This window comes from Pongo pygmaeus, chromosome 1 (assembly GCF_028885625.2).
Source record: "Pongo pygmaeus isolate AG05252 chromosome 1, NHGRI_mPonPyg2-v2.0_pri, whole genome shotgun sequence".
NCBI classification, from domain to species: domain Eukaryota; kingdom Metazoa; phylum Chordata; class Mammalia; order Primates; family Hominidae; genus Pongo; species Pongo pygmaeus.
In genome coordinates this window covers 223,048,708-223,067,761 of record NC_072373.2, presented here as the reverse complement: position 1 = coordinate 223,067,761, position 19,054 = coordinate 223,048,708, and the positions used below count along the sequence as shown (strand labels likewise).

The 19,054-nt window shown below is 43.3% G+C and overlaps 1 pseudogene; it reads left to right on the top strand.

The window, feature by feature from the left end:
* Positions 1 to 7,979: 7,979 nt before the first annotated feature.
* Positions 7,980 to 18,831, top strand: LOC129008304 (eukaryotic translation initiation factor 2 subunit 3-like; annotated as a pseudogene).
* Positions 18,832 to 19,054: the final 223 nt, after the last annotated feature.

The following is a 19,054-nucleotide window of genomic DNA, read 5'->3' as shown; positions in this document are numbered from 1 at the left end:
TGCTTCCCAAAGGCCTTGCCCTGCCGAGCCTCTGTGTGCTTGCCAATGCCAGGGCTGGTGTTCTATCCGGGATGTCTGCTGCCAGTTTGTCTGTAAAAATCTTCTCTCTCTTTTAAGTACCACTTCTTGCAAGAATCTAAATTTTCCTTGTCCTTAGGTGACCACTTGCTTTCCAAGTTTTTAAAAATATATTTTCTGATATTTACAAAATATTGAATGTAACATATATGTTAATAATTAACTAACATATGTTAATAAAAGTATAATAATAATAAATCCTTAAACCCAGCAAGCAAACCAATAGCTAGAACATCACTAATAACTTCATCTACCTATGGGACCCCTCCTTCTCCCTATCTACTTCCCCTCTAAGGGCAAGATGGCAACCCCCTGTTCCTATGCCTGTAGTCCCAGGTACTCAGGATGCTGAGGTGGGAGGATCATTTGAGCCCAGCAGGGCAAGGCTGCAGTGAGCCGAGATCGCACCACTGCACTCCAGTGTGGGCGACAGAGTGAGGACCCTGGCTCAAAGAAAAAAAAATGGGGGGACTTGGTGCAGTGGCTCATGCCTGTAATCCCAGCACTTTGGGAGGCTGAGGCAGGCGGATCACCATCTCTGCTAAAAATACAAAAATTAGTCAGGTGTGGTGTCATGCACCTGTAATCCCAGCTACTTGGGAGGCTGAGGCAGGAGAATTGCTTGAACCCAGGAGGCAGAGGTTGCAGTGAGCCAAGATCGTGCCACCACACTCCAGCCTGGGCAACACAGCAAGACCCTGTCTCAAAAAAAAAAAAAAAAAAAATTTAAAGCCTGGGTGTTGTGGCTCCCAGGACTTTGGGAGGCTGAGGCAGATGGATCTCTTGAGCCCAGGAGTATGAGTATGGGTAACATAGAGGGACCCTGTCTCTAGAAAAAAATAGAAAAAACTTGTCTGAGTGTGGTGGCGCGTGCCTGTAGTCCCAGCTAACTCAGGAGGCTGAGGTGGGAGGATCACCTGAGCCCAGGAAGTCGAGGCATGGTGGGGCCACTGCACTTCAGCCTGTACAATAGAGCAAGACCTTACCTCAAAACAACCCAAACAAACAAAAAACCTTTGTGTTATCATGTTATAAAAAACCTTTGTGTCATCATTTTGTTATGTTACATAATTTCTTTCCAAATGCTCTTTTTTATTAAGTATCATTTAGATACAAAAAATGCATAGATTTTAAGCATATAGTTTGATGAGTTTGGGAAAATATTTACACCTATGGAACCACTACTCCATTGAAAATATGTATCAGCGGGGCACAGTGGCTCACACCTGTAATCCCAGCACTTTTCCCAGGCAGGCAGACCACGAGGTCAGGAGTTCGAGACCAGCCTGGCCAACATAGTAAAACCCTGTCTTTACTAAAAATACAAAAATTAGCCAGATGCGGTGGCACCCACCTGTAGTCCCAACTACTCAGGAGGCTGCGGCAGGAGAATCGCTTGAACCCAGGAGGCAGAGGTTGCAGTGAGCCAAGATGGCACCATTGCACTCCAGCCTGGGTGACAGAGCAAGACTCTGTCTCAAAAATATATGTATATATCATTTCAGGCTGGGTGCAGTGGCTCACCCCTGTAATCCCAGCACTTTGGGGAGCCAAGGTGGGAAGATCACTTGAGTCCAGGAGTTCAATACAGGCGGGGCAACATAGTGAAACTTCATCTCTACTAAAAATTTAAAAAAAAATTAGCCAGGCCTGGTGGTGCACACCTGTGGCCCCAGCTACCAGGAAGGCTGAAGTGGAAGGTTCACTTGAGCCTGGGAGATGGAGACTGCAGTGAGCCGTGACCATGCCTCTGCACTCCAGCCTAGGTGACAAAGCAAGACCCCGTCTCAAAAAAAAAAAAATTTCCGTCACCCCAGAAAGTCCTCTGTATCCCTGTCAATCAACACCTTCTCCTCTGCCAGAGGCAACCACCATTCTGTTTTCTGTCTCCATAAATTCGTTTTGCCTGTTTTAGAATTTCATATAAATGGAATCACACAATATTTACTGTTTTGTGTCTAGTTTTTGTTGTTTTTCACCATAATGTTTTTGAGATTCATCCATGTTATTGAGAATACCAACAGTTATTTTTTTCTGTTGTGGAGTAGTATTTTACTGTATACTTTATTTACTTGTTTATTTGCTGATAAGTATGTAGGTTGTTTTCAGTTTGAGGCTTTTTTTTTTGAGACAAGGTCTTACTCTGTCATCCAGGCTGGAGTGCAGTGGTGTGATCATGGCTCACTGCATACTACAGCCCTGACCTCTCTGGCTCAAGCAATCCTCCCAGGTTACCCTCCCAAAGTGCTGGGATTACAGGTGTGCGCCACCATGCCTGGCCACAGGCTTTTAAGAATCATGTTACGGTGAATATCCGTTTTGTGAAAATCATTTTAAAAATAAGTGTAAGCTGGGCTCGATGGCTCACGCCTGTAATCCCAGCACTTTGGGAGGCCGAGGCAGGCAGATAACAAGGTCAGGAGTTCAACACATAGTGAAACCCCATCTCTACTAAAAATACAAAAAGTTGGCATGGTGGCAGGCCCCTGTAATCCCAGCTACTCGGGAGGCTGAGGCAGGAGAATTGCTTGAACCTGGGAGGCGGAGGTTGCAGTGAGCCGAGATGGTGCCACTGCACTCCAGCCCAGGCAACAGTGCAAACTCTGTCTCAAAAAAAAAAAAAGTGGCCGGGCGTGGTGGCTCATGCCTGTAATCCCAGCACTTAGGGAGGCACAGGTGGGTAGATCACGAGGTCAGGAGTTCGAGACCAGCCTGATCAAGATGGTGAAACCCCGTCTCTACCAAAAATAATGAAAATTAGCCAGGCATGGTGGTGGGCGCCTGTAATCCCAGTTACTTGGGAGGTTGAGGCAGGAGAATCGCTTGAGCCCGGGAGGCAGAGGTTTCAGTGAGCCCAGATTGCACCACTGCACTCCAGCCTGGGCGACAGAGTGAGACTCTGTCTCAAAAAAAAAAAAGTTTATAGAGAGAGTGTTATCTGAAATGCATGCTTATTACTTAGTTTTGTCTGGTTTTGAGCCCTGTGGAAATGGCATCGTGTTGGCCTATTCTTCTAGGACTTTTCCCCCCTAGTTTGCATTTTGTTTCCAGATTTAATCTATGTTATTACACGGCAGCTGATGTTTTAATGTGGCCCTTACAGGCAGCCATCTTTCTAAACTGTCTATTTTAAGTAATATATCTACATATTCTTTTGGTTTTATATAAAGAAAATTATATCATCTACAAATAACAACTGTCTTGTTTCTTCCTTTCTAATCTTTGTGTTTTGAATTTATTTTTCTTATCATTATCTTGAATGCCAGTATTTTGGGAACAGCAGCTATATAGTAGTATTCTCGTCTTGCATCCTAATCTTAAAGGGAAACTTCAGATGTTTTAAAATTTATATTGTTGGCCAGGCGTAGTGGCTTACACCTGTAATCCCAGCACTTTTGGAGGCTGAGGCGAGCAGATCACCTGAGGGTCAGGAGTTGGAGACCAACCTGGCCAACATGGTGAAACCCCGTCTCTACTAAAAATACAAAATTATCTGGGCGTGGTGGCTCACACCTGTAATCCCAGCTACTTCGGAGGCTGAGACAGGAGAATCTCTTGAATCTGGTAGGTGGAGGTCGCAGTGAGCCAAGATCACACTGCTGCACTCCAGCCTGTGCAAAAAGAGTGAAACTCCATCTCAAAAAATAAATAAATAAATAAATAAATAAATAATTAATTAATTAATTAATCAATTAAAAGTTATATTGTTGTTTGTGTATATTCTCTTTATCAGGTTAAAGTTTTCTTTTAGTCTACTAAAGTTTTTTGTGGGTTTTTTAATTAAAATGAGTAGGAAATTTTATCAACACTTTTTCTGCATCCATTGAGATTATTAAATCTGTTGATTTATTGAATTTGCTGACTTCTCAATCTATTGCTCCAGTGAATGAGTGCCCGGAGTTACTTAAATTCGAGATTAAGGGCAGGCACAGTCCTTCAGACTACCATGTCAGCCCGAGACTTCTGACATCATCAGTTCAGGGGCCCCAGGGCCATTCTCAGACCAACCAGCTACAAATTCTGGGGTCTGAACTCCCTCAGGTTCACTAGAACGATGCATGAACTCGGGAAAGTGCTGTACTTACTATTACAGTTTTGTTATAGCAAAAGGATAAAAACCGAACCAGCTCACAGAAGAGATGCAAAGGCAAGAATCTGGAATTGGGAGGTTTTCAAACAGACAGCTTTTGTGTCCTCAGGGATGCAATCGCCTCTTTGCATCAATGTGTGACAACATGCAGGGCATTGCCAACCCAGGACACCCACCTAAACTTCAGTGTCCAGCATTTTGATTGAGGCTTCATTATATAGGCATGAATGATTGAGTTACTGCTCATGTGGTTGATCTCAATCTTCAACAATGTACATGCCCCTCTCCCTCTCCCTGCCAAGATCTGGCTGATTTCAGTGGCCCAAAGCCCTAATCCTCTAATCATATGATTGGCCTTCCTGGCATGGTCAGCCTCCACCCTGAATCATTTCATTAGCATGAACTATATGGTGCCATCCAAAGGGTCCACTATGAGTCACCTCATTAGCATAAACTAGCAGGAGTGGCCAAAAAAGCCCACCATGAGTAACGAAGACACTCTTATTACTCAGGAAATTTGAAGGGTTTAGAGGTTAACTCTCAGGTGGTGAGACAAAGACCAGACCTATCTTTGAGTATAGTTAATTCTTCATGACATATACAGATTTTATGATATCTATCCATCCTTGCATTCCAGGAATAATATGACATTATCTTTTTAAAACATGGCTAGATCTATTTTGCTAATAGTTAAAAGGACTTTGCACCTATGTTTGTGAATGAGCTTGGCTTATGATTTTTCTTTTATTGATCTTGCCTGGTTTTTAAATTAAAATTATACTGAGCTCATAGAATGAGTTGGAGGGTGTTCTCTTTCTTTCTGTGTGCTGGAAGAATTTTTGTTAGATTGGAATATTTGTCTCATGGAAGTTTTGAGGAATTCACTTGTAAAACCCTCAGAGCCTGTGTGTTTTGTTGTGGCAAGATTTTTAATATTATTTTAATTTCTTTAATAATTGTAGGACTATTCAAGCTTTCTATTTCTTCTTCAGTCAGCATGATTATATTTTTCTAGAAATTTGTCTATTTCATCTAATTTTCAAATATATCAGCATAAAACTCTTTATTCCTTTATTTTTAAAATCTCTGCTGTATTTGTAGTTAAAAATGTTCTGCTGAGTTTGTAGTTAAATATTTGTACCTTTTTTTTTTTTAATCAATATAGCACGAGAGATAGGTCTATTTTATTAGTCTTTTCAAAGGGCCAGCATATGGCTTTGTTGATTTTATCTACTGTATGGTATTATTCTCCCTATTAATTACCTGCTCTTTTTTATTACCTTCTCCCTTTCCTTTATTTGGATTTATGTTTTCCCCCCATTGCTTTGTTAGTTGAAGTTAACTTATTACTTTTCAGGCTGTATCCTTTGCAAATATATGTATTTAAAACTATGCATTTCCCTCTGAGTGCAGCTTTCACTGTAACATGCTAGTTCTAAATAATATTTTAAAAATTATTGTTCTGAGTATTTCTAGATTTGTATTATTTGAGCCATGAATTATTTAGAATTCTGTTTTTAAATTTCAATACACAAGAACTTCATAATTTATCTTTTTGCTATTGACTTCTACTTAATCACATTTTGTTTAAAGAATGTGGTGGATGTGATACTAATTTTTTGAAATTTGTTGAGATGTGCTTTATGATCTCAGATCTGATTAATTTTTGTAACCATTCCATGTGTCCTTAAGAAGAATGGGCCAGGCGCAGTGGCTCATGACCATAATCCCAGGACTTTGGGAGACCGAGACAGGCAGATCACGAGGTCAGGAGATCGAGACCATCCTGGCTAACACGGTGAAACCCTGTCTCTACTAAAAATACAAAAATTAGCCAGGCATGGTGGCGGGCATGTGTAATCCTAGCTACTCGGAAGACTGAGGCAGGAGAATCACTGGAACCCAGGAGGCAGAGGTTGCAGTGAGCTGAGATTGCGCCATGGCACTCCAGCCTGGGTGACAGAGCAAGACTGCATCTCAAAAAAAAAAAAAGAAGAATGGATATTCTCTAATGATTGCTTTTCGGGTTTTATATATGTTCATTACATCAAAGTTGTTAATCAAATTGTTTAAATATATTTATTTATTTATTTATTATTATTATTTTTTTTGAGATGGAGTCTTGCTCTTGTCATCCAGGCTGGAGTGCAATGGCATGATCTAAGCTCACTGCAACCTCTGCCTCTTGGGTTCAAGCGATTCTCCTGCTTCAGCCTCCTTAGTAGCCAGGATTACAGGTGCCTGCCACCACACTTGGCTAATTTTTTTGTATTTTTAGTAGAGATGGGGTTTCACCATATTGGCCAGGCTGGTCTTGAACTCCTGACCTCTGGTGATCCACCCCCCTCAGCCTCCCAAAGTGCTGGGATTACAGGTGTGAGCCACTGTGCCCGGCCTATTTATTGATTCTTTTTTGCTGTTTGACCTACCAATTATTGAGAAAAAACATTGGTGGATTTGTCAATTTCTATTCTTTTTTTTTTTTTTTAAAGACAGATTCTCACTCTGTTGCCCAGACTGGAGTGCAGTGGTACGATCTCGTCTCACCGCAGCCTCCACCTCCTGGCGAGGTGGAAGGTTCCCGGCTGGAACCTTCCATCAATTCTCCTGCCTCAGCCTCCCAGGTAGCTGGGATTACAGGCATGCACTACCACACCTGGCTAATTTTTGCATTTTTAGTAGAGATGGGGTTTCACCATGTTGGCCAGGCTGGTCTTGAACTCCTGACCTCAGGTGATCTGCCAGCCTTAGCCTCCCAAAGTGCTAGTATTACAGGTGTGAGCCACCGTGCCTGGCCTCTATTACTTTTTTATGTATATGGTGTGGGACATTTTTATTAGGTGCACATACATTTAGAATTATTATGTCTTCTTAGTGCCATGAAAATTTCATTTTTATATAGGAACCTTTTCTGTCTTAGAGTCCTTGTGTGTGTGTCATACTGATGTAGTTATGCCAGTTCTCTTTTGCTTAATATATTTTTGGTGTCTTTTCCCCACGTTTTGCTTTCAACTTTTCCATGTCCTTTTGCTTTAGATGTCTCCCTAACAGGGTTTATCCAAGGATGATAATGTCTGCTTTTTAACTCAATGAGTTTGACCCATTTATATTTTGGGGGGCAATGAATACTGTGATATGTAAGTTTCCAACATCTCACTGTGGGGGATACTGGAAAGTATGAGTATCAAGATCATATATCTTTTCCAGTAATCAAAGCATGTGATGTGGCAATTGAGATATGTTGGTTGCCTTGACTGTTCTTCAATAGAATTAACAGTTTTGGATCTTGAGAAAATGTTATTTTCTGGTTAAGTGTAGGGGTAAAATGAAATCTTTGGGAAATTAGTGAATTCTCATGATTTCTCAAAGCTTTTCTTGGGTAACTCGAAGAGGCAGCATGGTGGAGAGAAAGCATGGACTCCAGTGCCCCATTCTCTAGCTGCATGATTTGGAGTAAATTCCTTATCTCAGTGACTCTGTATCTTCATCTTGAAATTGAGAATAATCACGCTGGCCTGAGATTTTTTACCATGTGAATGCAAGCACGTGGCACATAGCCGGGACTGAATGAATGCGTCCACATCCGCTCTCCCTCCTCTTCCTAGGGCTGTGGCCTTGGTGATGTCAAGAACATTTTGTAAATATTACAAGTGAGATAAGGCATTGTGATTATCACTCGTTAAAATCACTTTGTTTCCTGACTTAGGTGATTCATTGCAACCTAAAGAAAGTTTTGTGTTGTGTTCTGGCTGGCAAAAACCTTTGCAAACAACGAATGTGTCTTTTCATCAGCCTATTCTGCGTTGGTAGGATGTCAGTCTATACCCACATCAATTTCAGGTAATAACAAGTGTGTGAGCTTTCTGAAGCTTTTTGTTTACTTATTTGTTTTAGGGTCGTTCAAGTGTGACTCGTATAGTAGCATTGCATTCTTGAGAATTCACAGAGATCGAAACACAGATATGAAATAGGGCCAGAAAGAATAAGGCGTTCCCAATATGTGAGAGTAAAAAAAAGCACAAGAAAGCGAAAACATTCAATGTCTGCATCCTGTATAGATAAGAAACTTAGCGGTATCCTCTTTTCTGGACTTTTTGGACCAATGATACGCTGATAAAACAGGGTCTCACTACTTTCCCCTCATTTTTAACATCTTCAAACATTCTGAGAGCCTACAGGAATAGAGACAAACAGGTTTGATGTGACTGGTCATTTGGCCAAAGGTATTTTACTCTGTGCTCAGCATTTTGTTTCGTTCATGCTGTCTAGCAGTTCGGAATCTAAAAAGGAAAGATGAGATAGAGGAAGTGTGAAAATGCATACGCAATGTGGGAAACCAGGCCATGAACTTGAGTTTTTAAATGCACGGTATGAGGCCGGGCTCAGTGGCTCACGCCTGTAATCCCAGCATTTTGGGAGGCCGAGGTGGGTGGATCACCTGAGGTCAGGAGTTCAAGACCAGCCTATCCAACATGGTGAAACCCCGTCTCTACTAAAAATACAAAAATTAGCCAGGTGTGGTGGCAGGCGCCTGTAATCGCAGCTACTCGTGAGGCTGAGGCAGGAGAATCGCTTGAACCTGGGAGGCAGAGGTTGCAGTGAGCCGAGATCATGCCATTGCACTCCAGCTTGGGGGACAAGAGCGAGACTTCGTCTCAAATAAATAAATAAATGCATGGTATGGTTTGGCTAAGTTGGAAACCATGGGATAATCTGGAATGGTTTATTAGAGAGGCTAATGGTGGGAAGGTAGGTACTCAGAACGTTGGGCTAGAGATGACTGACCCTTTCTGGCTGTGTGATCTTGGGCAAACTGCTTCACTTCTCTGTGCCTCAATGTCCTCCATTATGAAGAGAGAATACAGGGTGCCTTCTTTGTAGGGTAGTTGTAAGGATGAAAGGAGTTGGTATATGTAAAGTACCTATCTCAGTCTAGGGCTTCTCAGCCAGCATGCAGGGTATATGGGCTTCAAATGGATGAAAAAGGTGCCGATCCCAGGTACCTGGCTGTGAGCATCCTCATCTGCTTACCCCAGAGGATTGTCTCCCCCAAAACATTGCATTTTCTTTTCTTTTCTTTTTTTTTTTTTTTTTTTGAGACAGAGTTTCGCTCTTGTCGCCCAGGCTGGAGTGCAGTGGTGCAATCTTGGCTCACTGCAACCTCCATCTCCCAGGTTCAAGTGATTCTCCTGCCTCAGCCTCTCAAGTAGTGGGGATTACAGGAGTCCACCACCACGCCTGGCTAATTTTTTGTATTTTTAGTAGAGATGGGGTTTTGCCATGTTGTCCAGGCTGGTCTCAAGCTCCTGACCTCAGGTGATCTACCTGCCTCAGCCTCCCAAAGTGCTGGGATTACAGGTGTGAACCATCACGCCCAGCCAAACACTGCATTTTCTATGAAGGCCATCATATGACAGAGCTTGGACGGCACTACCAGGCCCGATTCTCTGGGCCTGAGGGTGTGGCTGTCTCGGCAGTTGAATGTATTGATGTGGCAAGACAAGGTCCTTGTTAAGAGTTTGAATTTGGGCTTTTGACTTCAGAGGTTTTCGAGCTTTTACTGAATCTGTTGGCAGCACAAGTATTCAACACTGTGAGCACAACTAAGACCAAAAGCAACTGAAGTGATTTGTGCCTCTCCTAATATCAACAGTTAAAATACAATTTGAATTAAACATGTGAAAGATTCTTCTGTGTAAACATTTGAACTAGGGACTAAGTTCCTACGCCCTTTGTCCATCTCTCAGATAGAGTAAAAAGCTGCCACACCTTGAGATGGGTGATTCTGTGGAGTGGGCTGACTTTGTGCTGCCCTGCCTGTCATATGACCAGTGGCTCTAGGAGTTTGGACTGAATGCGCTTGGTGGAATGAGTAAGCAGAATATTGGTCAGCACGGAAGGTGAGATGGGCATACCAGGGCTCCTGATGCTGATCTTTGTACTTTTGTGTATGTTTGACAATTTCCATAATTAAAAGCTTTTTAAAAATGTGCTTGGATAATTAAAAGACACATATATAAAATAAAGTATGATATCCAATCATGATTAACTCTGTTATTCATATTCTTACGAAAATTTCTGGCCAGACATGGTGGCTCACAACTGAAATCCCAGCACTGTAGGAGGCTGAGAGAGGAAGATCACTTGAGGCCAAGAGTTCGAGACCAGCCTGGGCAACATAGTGAGACCTTGCCTTAGTCCATTCTCACACTGCTAATAAAGAAATACCTGAGACTGGGTAATTTATAAAGGAAAGGGGTTTAACTGACTCACAGTTCAGCATGCCTGAGGAGGCCTCAGGAAACTTACAATCATGGTGGAAGGGGAAGCAAACACGTCCTTCTTCACGTGGCAGCAGCAAGGAGAAGTGCCGAGCAAAGAGGGAAAAGCCTCTTATAAAACCATCAGCTCTCGTGAGAACTCACTCACTATCATGAGAACAGCAGCGTCGGGGTAACCACCCCCATCATTAAATTACCTCCAACTGGTCCCTTCCACAGCACTTGGGGATTATGGGAACTAGCATTCAAGATGAGATTTGGGTGGGGACACAGCCAAATCATATCAGACCTCATTTCTATAGAATAAAAATAGGAAATTCACCAGGGGCAGTAGTTCATGCCTGTAGTCCCAGCTACTCCAGAGGCTGAGGCAGGAGGATCACATGAGCACAGGAGGTCAAGGCTGCAGTGAGCTATGATCACCCACTGCGTGTTAGCCTGAACAACAAGACCCTGTCCCCCCAAAAAAAAAAAAAAAAAAAGCAATAAGTCGTGAGTTAAGTTTCATGGGTAGCTAGTTAATAATAATTAAAAATAGCAGCATCGGACATTTACATACTTGTACTTACATAAGATAGGTACACGGCAAATATTATCTCATAGAATTCTCACCACAACCCAGTGATATAGGTGCTTTATCACCCCCACTTTATGGACGAGGAGACTGAGGCACAAAGAGTAACCCATCCAAGGCCACATAGCCAATAAGTGACAGAACTGGGATTCAAACCCAGGCCAGCCCGCCCCCATGGTCCCTGCTCTTAGACTAGACAGGGCTGTACCACAGTTTAGCTTTGCCCCTAGTATTTGGCCAAAATTTGGTCTTCGGCTTTGGTGTTGGGAAGGGAGCCAGGTACCGACCTCAGCACCGTTTCTGGCTTCTGTGAACTTGTGTGTACGATTTGCCGAAGCCACCGCCGTAGTCAGCTTAATGTCATGATCATAAATAAGAATACAATTAGGATATTGTGTTAATAATAGGTATATTCTCTTTCAAAATATAGGTAAGTATTTTAGATGCTCCTTGAAGAAAATATCTTCTGTGTGCTTGTATCTTAAAATTCTGCCAGTCAGGGCTAGGCACGGTGGCTGATGCCAGCCTGGGCAACATCGTGAGACTCCGTCTCTACTAAAACAATTTTTTATAGCCGGACATGGTGGTGTGTGCCCGTAGTCCCAGCTACTTGAGAGGCTAAGCTGGGAGGATCGCCTGGGCCCAGGAGGTTCAGGTTGCAGTGAGCCATGATCGTGCCACTGCACTCCAACCTGGGTGACAAAGTGAGACCTTGTCTCTCAAAAAATAAAACATAAAACATACAAATTCTGTCAGTCAGCTGAAGAAATAGGTAATTATAATCGTGAGAAAAAAATGCTGCCATAACTGATGATGGTGAGAGATGTTAATTTTACGTGCAAAAACAATTATTAAAACATTCAAAAGGTAAATAAATAGAGAATATGAATAGTGAGAGTGTATTAGCTAGATAACTTTAAGAAGGACATTGTGCCAACAAAGATTCATAAAAATGTAAATAATTGATAAGTCAGGATAAGAGAAATTAGATTATATCATAATTCCAATTGTGGAATCGTTTAAGTGATTTATATTTATAACATTAAACAAATTAAGAACTATATTGAATTTATAGTTAAATCCATTTAGGTTAGCTGTCTTTCAAGTAAATGCCCTGTTTGAGAAGTCTTCATGTCTTGTAGGATGAATTAAAAGCAGAACATCAACATTTCACAAAGAGGACTGGCCTCAGTGGCTCACACCTATAATCCCAGCACTTAGGGAGGCCGAGGCGTGCAGATCACTTGAGCTCAGGAATTTGAGACAAGCCTGGGCAATATGGCAAAACTCCATGTCTACAAAAAATAAAAAAATTAGCCAGGAGTGGTGGCGTGCACCTGTAGGTAGTCCCAGCTATTCAGGAGGTAGTCCCAGCTATTCGGGAGGTTTGAGGAGAGAGGATCCCCTGAGCCAGGGCAGGTCAGGGCTACAGTGAGCTGTGATTGTGCCACTTGCACTCCAGCCTGGCCAATGGAGTAAGACCCTGTTTCAAAACAAATTTTGTTCAAAAAGAGAAAAAAATCCCCAAATTCATGTATAAAAAATCGATGGCAAATTGTCTCCTATCTAGACATAGTAAAGAATATAAAAAGTGTGAAGAAATGAAGACTATGTTAGAGAAAAGTGAGAAATACTAAAACCGTTTTGCTCTTTTGTCATCAATTGAAAGTTAACATTTTTTTTTTTTTTTTGAGATGGAGTCTCGCTCTGTCACCCAGGCTGGAGTGCAGTGGTGTGATCTCAGTTCACTGCAACTTCCGCCTCCTGGGTTCAAGCGATTCTCCTGCCTTAGCCTCCTGAGTAGCTGGGATTACAGGCGTGTGCCACCACACCTGTCTAATTTTTGTATTTTTTGTATTTTATTTATTTATTTATTTATTTATTTATTTATTTAGAGTCTTGCTCTTGTGGCCCAGGCTGGGGTGCAATTGTGCGATCTCAGCTCACTGCAACCTCCACCTCCTGGGTTCAAGTGATTCTCCTGCCTCAGCCTCCCAAGTAGCTGGGATTACAGGCATGTGCCACCACGCCTGGCTAATTTTGTATTTTTAGTAGAGACAAGGTTTCATCATGTTGGCCAGGCTGGTGACGAACTCCTGACCTCAAGTGATCTGCTCACCTTGGCCTCCCAAAGTGCTGGGATTACAGGAATGAGCCACTGAGCCCAGCCTGTAAACATTCATTTAATGTTGTAACTGTGCCTATAAGATTGATATGGACCAGTGTGCTGGCTCATGCCAGTAATCCCAGCACTTTGGGAGGCTGAGGCGGGTGGATCACCTGAGGTCAGGAATTCAAGACCAGCCTGGCCAACATGGTGAAACCCCATCTCTACTAAAAATACAAAAATTAGCCGGGTGTGGTGGCTCACGCCTGTAATCCTAGCTACTCAGGAGGCTGAGGCAGAAGAACGGCTTGAACCCGGGAGGCGGAGGTTGCAGTGAGCTGAGATGGCACCACCGCACTCCAGCCTGAGTGACAGAGTGAGACTCCATTTCAAAAAAAAAAAGTTATCTTAAAAATTATAAAATTTGGCTGGGTGCGGTGGCTCATGCCTGTAATCCCAGCACTTTGGGAGGCCGAGGCAGGCAGACCATGAGGTCAGGAGTTCGAGACCAGCCTGGTCAACATGGTGAAATCCCTTCTCTACTAAAAAATATAAAAATTAGCTGGGCGAGGTGGCATGCACCTACAATCCCAGCTACTAGGGAGGCTGAGGTGGGAGGATCGCTTGAATCCAGGAGGCAGAGGCTGCAGTGGGCCAAGATCGCACCACTGAACTCCAGCCTGGGCAACAGAGTGAGAGCCTATCTCAAAATAATAGTAACAATAAATAAATAAATAAAAATAAAAATAAAAAAGTAATCAACATGAGATAGATCTAAGGTCAGAAGGTAAACAGCTTGGGATCAGGATGACCACAAGCCAAGAAACAGTTGGCATAAAAAACAAAAAATCGAAAAATCCAATACTTTGAACTACGTTGGGAAGGTAAATCTTCCTCTGTGTTTTGTATCAATCAAACATTCATGGAATGTTATACCAGTAGGGGCTGCCAATGACAGGTAGACACTGCACACAGTGGAGAACTAGTTATAAAAATGGAGGATTTTTCTAGTGAATAGTTAAATGAACCAGAATAGTTTCATCAATAAAAGAGCTGACTAAAAGATATCATGATTACTTTTTCAAGAATGTGAAGGGTTTTTAATAGAAGGGTTTTTATATGCAAAACATATATTCTCCATGTCTATGGAGGTCTGAAAAAGACTTTTATTTGTTTATTTATTTAGAGAAAGGGTCTGGACAGGGCATGGTGGCTCACCCCTGTAATCCCAGTGCTTTGGGAGACCGAGACAGGAGGATCACCTGAGCCCAGGAGTTTGAGACGAGCCTGGGCAATGTGGCAAGATCCTGTCTCTAAAAAAGAAAAAGTAAGAAAATAAAATCAAGAGACAGGGTGTCACTCTGTCACCCAGGCTGGAGTGTAGTAGTGTGATCACGGCTTGCTGAAACCTTAACCTCTGGGATCAAGTGATCCTCCCTTCTCAGCCCCACTGAGTAGCTGGGACTACAGGTATGCGCCACCACGCTTCACTAATTCTTTAATTTTTTGTAGAGGTTGGTGGCGGGGTGCTCTCACTATGTTGCCCAGGCTGGTCTTGAACTCCTGGCCTCAAGTGATTATCCTGCCTTGGCCTCCCAAAGTGTTGGGATTACAGGCATGAGCCACAGCACCCACCCTAAGAAAAAGCTTTTAAATGAAATCACACTTCCAGCCAGGCGCGGTGGCTCATGCCTGTAATCCCAGCATTTTGGGAGGCCCAGGTAGGCGGATCATCTGAAGTCAGGAGACCAGCCTGGCCAACATGGTGTAACCCCGTCTCTATTAAAAATATAAAAATTAGCCGGGCATGGTGGTGCACGCCTGTAATCCCAGCTACTAGGGAGGCTGAGGCAGGAGAATTGCTTGAATCCGGGAGGCGTAGGTTGCAGTGAAAGAAAAGAAAGAAAGAAAAAAGAAATCACACTGCTTAGGGAAGATTTGGGGCCCACATGCATTGATCAATCTAAAGACACGCGGTGAGTTCAGGTTATTTTCCAGGCACTGTGTTAGGCAGTGGGAACAAATGAGCAAGTGGGAGCTATCCCTCATCAGAGCCCCTGCCCCAGCCATGGGCACCCCACAGGCCTAGGGCCCAGCCATACCAAAATATCAGAGACCTAAAAAATTGTAGTGTGATTATTTTCTATTAAGTGGCTACTTAATAGAAAAACGACAACAACAACAATCGCAGCTTTCCCGACAAGATGGTGAAGGGGCAAGGCTGGAGTGACTCGGGGGCATCTTTCTCACCAGGACTTCACCACGTTGGATATTGGGGTCCACCAAATTGCCTCCACTTTTACACCAAGTTATCAGCAGACAAGCCATGAGGAACTGGGCATGCTCATGGAAAATCCACAGCTGTGAAAGCTATTTCTGGAGTTCACACTGTCAAGTTCAAAAATGAACTGGAAAGAACCACAGAATCCACCTTGGGTAGGCTGAGGCCAACATTTATAAATCTGATGACTCAAGTTGTCCTTGGCCAGAATGTGCTACACCCTGTGGAAGTAGTACACCTGATGCCTTTCCTACACGCATTCCAGGGACCTAAGGGAACTTCAAACAAGTCAGAGGTGTTACGTTTGTTGACTGTCCTGGCCGTGATGTTTTGAGCTACTATGCTGAACAGGGCTGCATTGACAGATGCTGCTCTTCGTTGACAGCTGCTAATGAACTTTGTACTCAGCCTCAGACTTCTTCTGAACATCTAGTTGCCATAGACAAAAAGCTTAAACATATTTTTATTTGACAAAAATAAGATTTTTAAAAAGATTTGCTGCTGGGCATGGTGGCTGACGTCTGTAATCCCAGCACTTTGGGAGGCTGAGGCAGGAGGATCACTTGAAGTCAGGAGTTCAAGACCAGCCTGGCCAACATGGTGAAACCCCGTTTCTACTAAAAATACAAAAATTAGCCGTGCGTGGTGGCGGGCACCTGTAATCCCAGCTACTTGGGAGGCTGAGGCAGGAGAATCGCTTGAACCCGGGAGGTGGAGATTGCAGTGGGCCGAGATCATGCTGCTGCACTCTAGCCTGGGAGACAGAGTCTCACGAGATTCTATCTCAAAAAATAAATAAATAAATAAATAAATAAAAAGATTTGCTTTTGTTTTGTAATCTTATACATTTGTTTATTTATTTATTTATTTGAGATGGGGTCTTGCTCTATTGCCCAGGCTAGAGTAGAGTGGGGTGATCACTCACTGCAGCCTCGACCTCCCTTGGTTAAAACAATCCCCCCACCTCAGCCTCTGGGGTTGCGAGGACTACAGGTGCAGGCCACCATGCCCAGCTACTTTTTTTTGGTAGAGACAGACTTTTACCACGTTGCCCAGGCTGGTCTCAAACTCCTGGGCTCAAGCCATCCTCCCACCTCAGCCTCCCAAAGTGCTGGGATTACAGGTGTGAGCCACTACGTGTGGCTTTTATTTTATTTTTTATTGATATATAACAGTTGTACATATTTTTGTGGTATATGTGATAATTTGATACATTCATATAATAAATTAGAGTAACTGGGATCTCCATCACATTAGTTTATCTTTTTTTTAATGCTAGGATACAAAATAAAATAGATTCAGTAAGACTCAGCCAGGCTAAAGAACAGTATGAATAGGTCCTTGCATTTTTGCACAAGGTACAGCAGCAGCAGGACTTCCTATTGAAACTATTTCAATTTCTGCTCAGCAAAAAATACAATATTGAAGTTGTCTGTGCATATGCAGTAAAAAAAAAAAAAATTCAGTCCCTCCAAGATAATACTTTGGAACCCCAATTTATTATCATTGGGTCCTTTGATGTCAACAAACTTGCTATGAGGTTGATGATCCAAAGATGGGTGTAGCCAGCTGGGCACAGTGGCTCACATCTGTAATCCCAGCACTTTGGGAGGCCAAGGCTAGCAGATTGCTTGAGTCCAGGAGTTCGAAACCAATCTGGGCAACACGACAGAACCCTGTTTCTACAAAAAAGTACAAAAATTAGCTGGGCATGATGGAGTGCCCCTGTAGTTCCAGCTACCTGGGAGGCTGAGGTGGGAGGATTACCTGAGCCCAGGAGGTTGAGGTTATAGTGAGCCGTGATCACCCCACTGCACTCCAGCCTGGGTGACAGAGCAAGATCTTATCTCAAAAATAAATAAATATATATATTTTTTAAAAAGAGGGTATAGCTGGTGATAGTATTTGAAAATGGGTATTAAAATTCGGGAGGAGATTAAAGTCAGACCTGGTATTGTTCTAAAGGTAGTGAAGGAAAACTCATGTGTGAACCAATCTTTTCCAAAATTGTTTCACTTTTTGCAGAACACAATGACCTTCAGCATGCACCTCCAGGGAGTCTTATGGTAGTTGGAACAAAAATTGACCCAACATTGTGCTAACCTGACATAACGGCGGGGCAGGTGCTTGGTGCAGTTGGAGTTTTACCTGAGATCTTCACTGATGGGTTTGGGTCTCTGTCCCCATGAAATCTCAGGTTCAATTGCAATCCCCGATGTTGGAGGTGGGGCCTGATTGGATCCTGGGGGCGGATTTCCTGCTGATTTCCCCGTTTGGTGCTGTTCTTGTGATAGAGTTCTCACGATATCTGGTTGTTTAAAAGTGTGTGGCACCTCCCCACTCTCCTTCTTGCCCTTGCTCCAGCCGTGTGACATGCCTGCTCCCTCTTCGCCTTCCACCATGATTGTAAGTTTCCTGAGGCTGCAGAGCCGTGAGCCAGTTAAACCCCTTTTCTCTATAAATTACCCAGTCTCAGGTATTTCTCTTTTCTTTTTCTTTCTTTTTTTTTTTTTTTGGAGACAGAATCTCGCTCTATCCCCCAGGCTGGAGTGCAGTAGCGTGATCTTGGCTCATTGCAACCTCCGCTGCCTGGGTTCAAGCGATTCTCATGCCCCAGTCTCCCAAGTAGCTGGAGCTACAGGCGTGTGCCACCATGCCTGGTTAATTTGTGTATTTTTAATAGAGACAGGGTTTCACCGTGTTGGCCAGGTTGGTCTTGAAATTGACCTCAGGTGGTCCTCCAGCCTCAGCCTCCCAAAGTGCTGGGATTACAAGCATGAGCCACTGCGCCAGGCTAGGTATTTCTTTACAGCTGTGCAAGAACGGACTAATATATTCATAGAACTGGAAATTACCTATTTTCTACTTGGACGGCTTCTAGGTGTACGCACAGAAGGGGAGACAGGCCGGGCGCGTGGCTCACACCTGTAACCCCAGCACTTTGGCAGGCCGAGGCGGATGGATCACAAGATCAGGAGTTAGAGACCAGCCTGGCCAAGATGGTGAAACCCCCGTCTCTACTAAAAAATACAAAAATTAGCCGGGCGTGGGTGGCGGGTGCCTGTATCCCAGCTACTCGGGAGGCTGAGGCAGGAGAATCGTTTGAACCCGGCAGGCGGAGACAGTGAGCCGAGATCGTGCCCCTGCACTCCAGTCTGGGCGACAAGACCAAGACTCTGTCTCAAAAAAAGAAAAAAAAAAGGAGAGACAAAAAGGCAGCAGCTGTCTGAGAACGAAGTGCTCACGCGGAACATAGGATCTCTATCCACAGAAGAAAGCGTTAGTGCAGTCAAGGCTGATGTGGGTAAAATAGTTCTCACTAATTCTGTGTACACAGAAGTAGAAGAAAATATTGCTTTTAGCCAAAGGGTTGAGAAACACGGGCGTTTCATTGGTTCAAGTCAGCTAGAAGAGGACTGACCAGCAAGCTGATGGTCAGTTAAATAATATATTGGGTTGACGTCAGAATTTTTCTTAGCAACCTAGGGGTATATTTTCAAAGCAATAATGGGGAATAAATTTCACAGCTCATTACCTTAGTAGAAACTGTTAGGTTATTCTCATTTTTTTTTTTTTTGTGATAAAAATTTAACCTCTGCTGGGTGCAGTGGCTCAAGCCTGTAATCCCAGCACTTTGGGTGGC